A 6,435-nucleotide genomic window follows, 5' to 3' on the forward strand; every position below is an offset into this window, starting at 1 on the left:
AGTGCCTCTTCGCATGCCTCTAGACACCAGGTCGACGTGCAGGTCTCTATGAAGATCGCTGTTCTGACATACCAAGGAGCATCCACAATGTTCCTCATTACCTTGATTCGGAATCGGTGTAAGAATTTAATGTCTCTGTATTTGGAACACCACCATAGTTGTTTACGTCCATACTCTGGCTTCAATTTATGTGTTTTTTAAAGGAGTACTTGTTTCAGATTAGAAGGTTGAAGTTTCTTTCAATTAGCCATTAACGTTTCTTCCATATTTGATTCCAAGCTCTTCTTTGTTCTTCTTGACATGGGCCTTCCAGTGAAGCTCCGCGTCCAAGGTCATACTTGGCATCTTTAGCATATTATTGTAAAACTTGGTTGTACCTTATGTCATTTTTGACAACTTTAAACCATTTTTTTACATACTTGGCATACTTTAGCATATTATTGTACAACTTGGTTGTACCATATACCATTTTTGACAACTTTAAACCATTTTTTGACAAATTTAACACCCTTAGGAAATAAACAACTACAACACAATATTTTGTTTCAAGTATAGCAATATTCATAGGGCAAGATATTTATCTCGGGCCACTCCAGTGTTTCGGATGGACACGTTAAGCCGTCGGTCCCGGCTGCCTAAAAAGCAGTCGTTAGGTCATGTGAGAGGCCCTGAAATTGATCAGTTGCGACCTGAAAACTCTGACACCAGACCTGAGCCAGCCAGGTCACTCGATATTATTATTATTATAGGGTATAGTGTTTTATTACAGTGCTGTATTTGGTTTCATTGCCAGCATATTGTGTTCCCTGACAGACTTTGGATTTTTAGACAAATGAGACAAAAAGTAAACGATAGGCTAAGCCCGAGATTCCAGAACAGGCAAGAGATCTTCATGAACATATGAATATCCTTCCATTTACGTGTTTTTGTGTGAATATTCCAGCAGAAACTTTTGAAATTCCTGCAGAAAACTGCACCCCTCCATCACCATAAACCCCAACCACTTAAACAAAATCAAGAAGCGTTGAGTTTCAATTCAACAACAATATAAGATATTTACGACCTCACATTCTCACAGATTTAAACACCAGTCAACTGAAATTAACTTAATTTTTACTAATTAAATTATAGCAAGCAAGGGCGAAATATCATGATCACTGCTGATTTGATAACCGAGTGTAGAAATTTCAGATTGTAAACGAACCAACTCAAAGTACAACTCCTACCCTAAACTTTTCTGCAATTACAATTCTACAGGGTAGTTTCAAAACTTTAATTATTCCATGGTGCAGCCTAACTAATTGATTATAGTGAGGTTCACGATATAATAGCAGTATTTGATTAACATTGGTAATGCTATTCTTGTCTATCATTGGACAAAGCAGATAGCACTATCCTCTTCTAGCTCAGAGAAACTGCCAGATAGTGCTTCAATCGTGTGGAAATATAACAAACAAAATATTTCATCACAATAATAAAATTGTATCATTTATTCATTGAAAGTATAGGTTACTATATTCTTGATTCTTGACGAATAAAATATATTTGTTTATTCTTAACAAGAAAAAACAATTAATATAACATTAGAAATATCAGTATCCGGTATCATGTATAGTGGCAAGGCAGAGAATCGGCGACGCTGTTCTCCTGTCTTTATCCACTGTCATTAAAACTTGGACCTCACTGTACAGAGTGTCTGATAAGTCACTCCCTATTTTTATACAGCTATAATTTCTTGTACTTATGAGCTAATTTGGTTAGAACTACATTTGTTAGAGCACTATGTGAGGTGGTGTTCAACACCAATTTTTATTTGTTTCAGTTTAGAAATCCCCCCTCTCTTGACTGTGGAAGAACGAGCCAAAAAATCAGCTAGTTATGAGGTCTGGGGATCTGTGGTGAGAGTTGGTGGAATTCCAAGATGGCGGCTAAAATTTTGTCAAAGACAGGGTTTTTCGCGATTTTCTCGAATACGGCTCCAACGATTTTGATCAAATTTATACCTAAAATAGTCAATAGCTCTATCAACTGCCACAAGTCACATATCTGTAAAAATTTCAGGAGCTCCGCCCCATCTATGCAAAGTTTGATTCTAGATTCCCAATTATCAGGCTTCAGATAAAATTTAAACAAAAAATTCCAAGTGGAAAAGATTAAGCATGAAAATCTCTACAATTTATGTTCAACATTTTCACCTCAAATTTAAAATAAGCTCGAAATTCGAGAAAATGTTATTATTTTAATTGCAAACTGTTGGCAAATGTTGATTCTATTAAATCATTCACTATGAAGAGATAGCAGACTTCGTGTGTCTCCAGCGTTATTGTCTTGTCACCAACTGGCTTTTGAAATCTTCAAAGCTCCCTCAGCTAAATAAAAAATCTGGTGTGGCATGCTTCTTAAGGTTACTGAAATGATCAATTCTTAAGAAAAATTAGCTGAGAAATCAAATAAACTCCATTATATGTAACCTTAAAATGATTGTTAAAATAACTGGAAAAAATGTCACAAAACTCAGATATCCAATTTAAAACGGATTTAACCAGGATACTTATTGTTCAACGGTATGTTAAATTAAATAAAATTGTAAGTAATTGAATCGTGAAGAAAAAATGCTCAGTTAAATAATTTTTTTTGTCTAAAACGCACTCACAATAAAATACTAGTATTTTATCAAAGCAGAAATTTTTCATTCTTCCGCCATTATCACATTGGTAAAAAACATTATTCTTGAACCCATGTTTAATGAAATATATTTTCCTTTATTTTGATGTGAGAAAGCCATTCACGGAGTTAACCATGGTCTACCATTAGAAACAAAACTAAAGAAAACGAAAAATATAACAAATCGTAACGTGAATTTTAAAAAGTTGATATTAGGTATTTTATTATGAAACTGGATTTAACTTATGGTTGATTCAGAATAAAAATGTTTATAGTTGAGGAGAATCTGAATTCAATTTATATTTAACTAAACGTAAACAATCTTTGAATAAGCAAAAATCTTGTCACAAATCGCACTCACACAACTTTCCTTGCCGTTATGAAAATTTAACACCTGACGCTAGTGTACACGCGCATCTCAAGTCTACTATTCAAAGATACAAGCCAGTTGGTGACAGGACAATAACGCTGGAGACACACGAAGTCTGCTATCTCTTCATAGTGAATGATTTAATAGAATCAACAGTTGCCAACAGTTTGCCATTGAAATAATAACTTTTTCTCGAATTTCGAGCTTATTTTGAATTTGAGGTGAAAATTTTATTGAGCATAAATTGTAGAGATTTTCATGCTTAATCTTTTCCACTTGGAATGTTTTGTTTAAATTTTATCTGAAGCCTGATAATTGGGAATCTAAAATCGAACTTTGCATAGATGGAGCGGAGCTCCTGAAATTTCTACAGATATGTGACTTGTGGCAGTTGATAGAACTTATCAATGACTATTTTAGGTAAAAATTTATCAAAATCGTTGGAGCCGTTTCCGAGAAATTCGCGAAAAACCCTGTTTTTGATAACATTTTTGCCATTTTAGCCGCCATCTTGAATTGCATTAGATCGAAATTGTTTGTTTCGGATCCTTATATTGAAAGGACCTAAAGTTCCAAATTTCAAGTCATTTCGTTAATTGGGAGATGAGATATCGTGTACACAGACACACACACATACATACAGACCAATACCCTAAAACCACTTTTTTGGTCTTAGGGGACCTTGAAACGTATAGAAATTTAGAAATTGGGGTACTTTAATTTTTTCGGAAAGCAATACTTTTCTTACCTATGGTAATAGGGCAAGGAAAGTAAAAAAGTAAGTCTATTTAAGCTTACATAGCCAAAGGAACAAGCCTAGTTGGTAAATGTCTACATTCAGTAATATTTATAAAAAGAAGAGGAAATATTAATGGGAAAAGACAATGTTAGAAAAATTTTTCATAAAAACAAACATAACCTAAATGAGAAAGAAAAATTATTTTTACCAAATTTATAATATTTGTATTCTAGTGATGAATATTATCAAATAGGCCTAAGCAAAAGCTAATGTTTTGAAAGGAATAGGGCGAGATAATAATATTATCATGAATGAATCATACCTGATGATTGCGTTTCTAACTAATAACTTTTATAGTTGTGATGGCACGAAACTACGAAGATTAAAAAACTTGTACATCAAACAAAAATATCACAGCTTCAATTAATAAATCATCACAAAATACTAATAATTTTATGTAGAAAAACAAAAAGCCGGTTAACAACACACAACTCTACGAAGTAACAAACTGAAATGACACTTGCAGACTGCCATCTTGGTTTTCTGAACAGCTGAGCAAGAAGCAGTGTTGCCACTTGCCAACACAAAATAACGAAACATGCAAAAAGGGGTGCTGCTAAGCGTTACAATTCTGGACACAACAGTTCTTGTAAACTCGATTCTACTTCTTGAAAGTTAGCCGACCATCAATGTTCTTGAAATAAATCTGGCATACGTAGCGTAATTGATCAGAAAAATAAATTTATTCACCTATCTTGTAATGATAACTTTCTCATAATCTGAATTATCATAATCTCAATATCTATCATAATCTGAATTATTGCCTACTTTTCTTATAATTTGTATCCATCATTACACAAATTAATTTTTACTGAGATATCCTAATAATGATACCGTACCCCTATTATATCAAGTTATCAACACATCTCAAAAAAAATATTAATTTCACTCACTGCTCCGAAAAAGTGCGCCAAAGATTTTAAAGGGAAGCATCATTACTTGGGAGGTAGATTTGTGCCCCCAGAGCTGGAACGCAAGTACAACCTAAATCTGCCCAAGTATCCTGGCACTGAGTGTGTAATTCAGCTTCATTAATACTTGAAGTCGTTGCCAAGGACTGGGCCTAATCTGTTGACTATACTTGTCAATTTTCTTGGAGGATTACAGTGCAATGACAATATTTCAATTAAAAAAAAAACACTTTTTGTAGCTTTGATTAATTGTAATAAACATTGCGATCTCCATGTAATAAACACTATTTATTTTTAATAAATGAGTACATCACTTCCATTTATTTCCCTAAAATGTTGTAAAAATTATTACATCAAACCAAAGTGTGCTCCATTTGTAATCGTAAATCTGGCTTCAAAAAATATCAAAATTTTCCAAGGCAAACGAACAAAGCAACATACTGACCTATGCAGATAGACGGAGGAAACCTCTAACGTCTGCATGCATACAAAAGCAGATAGACGGACGTCTGTCTGAGTTGTAACATTCGAACAACTGGGGAGGGATTTTTTGTCCGTCTGTCTGCTGCTGGGTGTTTATTTAAGGCGTTTTCAGAGTCGGCAGGGCTGGAAGCTCTCTGATTGACTGACTAGGTTGGCGCCTCAAAAACGTCTAATATGGTCTCGCAGAGCACTCGAGGCGTTCTCGACAGGTAAGGAAGGTTTCCGATTGGCTGATTCTCAATACAACATTCCAATCAGTGAGCTTCCTGTCTTGTCGTGCCGACCTGTCTGAAAAAACGCCTCGTGTCCTCAGCGCCTTCATCTGGCTTCAAGGAAAATACTAATTTCTAAAGCATTAATCTACAACAACATAGAGAAAACATAGGTACTAAATTCTTATTTTATGGCTAATGCAACTAAATTATATCAGACTCCAATAAGTGAGGTAAATTTTGACGTAAACAAGCACTTGATCTTGATGATAAACTATTATTTTCTTTTAGTTGACGATTACAACAAGCATTATAGTAACTGATACCCAATCACTTTTTGTGTAGTTGAGAAGTTGATATTGTGAATGAAAAAGACTAAGAAATTGTCAAAAATTGTCACAATCAGTGGTTTCTTGACAATTTCTTCGTCTTTTTCATTTGATACCCAATCAATTGATGGCACCAGTCTGCCATGAACACGCCTGATTTCAATAATAAATCTATGGAACAAGCCTCTGATACTGATTTATATTATAAATCTATTGTTTCCTCCTTTTTGAAATGAATATTTCAATCAACATTATAGCAACTGATAATATCAGACCCCAGCGATATTAAATCAGTTCCCATGAACACACCTAATTTCAATAATAAATCTATGCAACAGATACAGGTCTCTAATACATATTTCTATGATAAATCTATTGTTTCCTTCTATTTGAAATGAATATTTCAAACAGCATTATAGCAACAGATAGGCTAGTACTGTAGTGAGGTGCACGTTATAATGCCAGTATTTGATTAACATTGGTGTTGCCATCCTTGTCTATCATTCAACAAAGCATTCAGCGCTATCCTTTTCTAACTTAACAAAGTTGCTAGATCGTTTTTTACAATGTAGGAATATAATTTATTAACAAAATATTCAATCTCAATTATGAAAATTTATCATTGAGATAAATATTTATCTAAATAATTAATTTGATTATATAATAT

Source organism: Nilaparvata lugens, chromosome 7 (genome assembly GCF_014356525.2).
Source record: "Nilaparvata lugens isolate BPH chromosome 7, ASM1435652v1, whole genome shotgun sequence".
Taxonomy (NCBI): domain Eukaryota; kingdom Metazoa; phylum Arthropoda; class Insecta; order Hemiptera; family Delphacidae; genus Nilaparvata; species Nilaparvata lugens.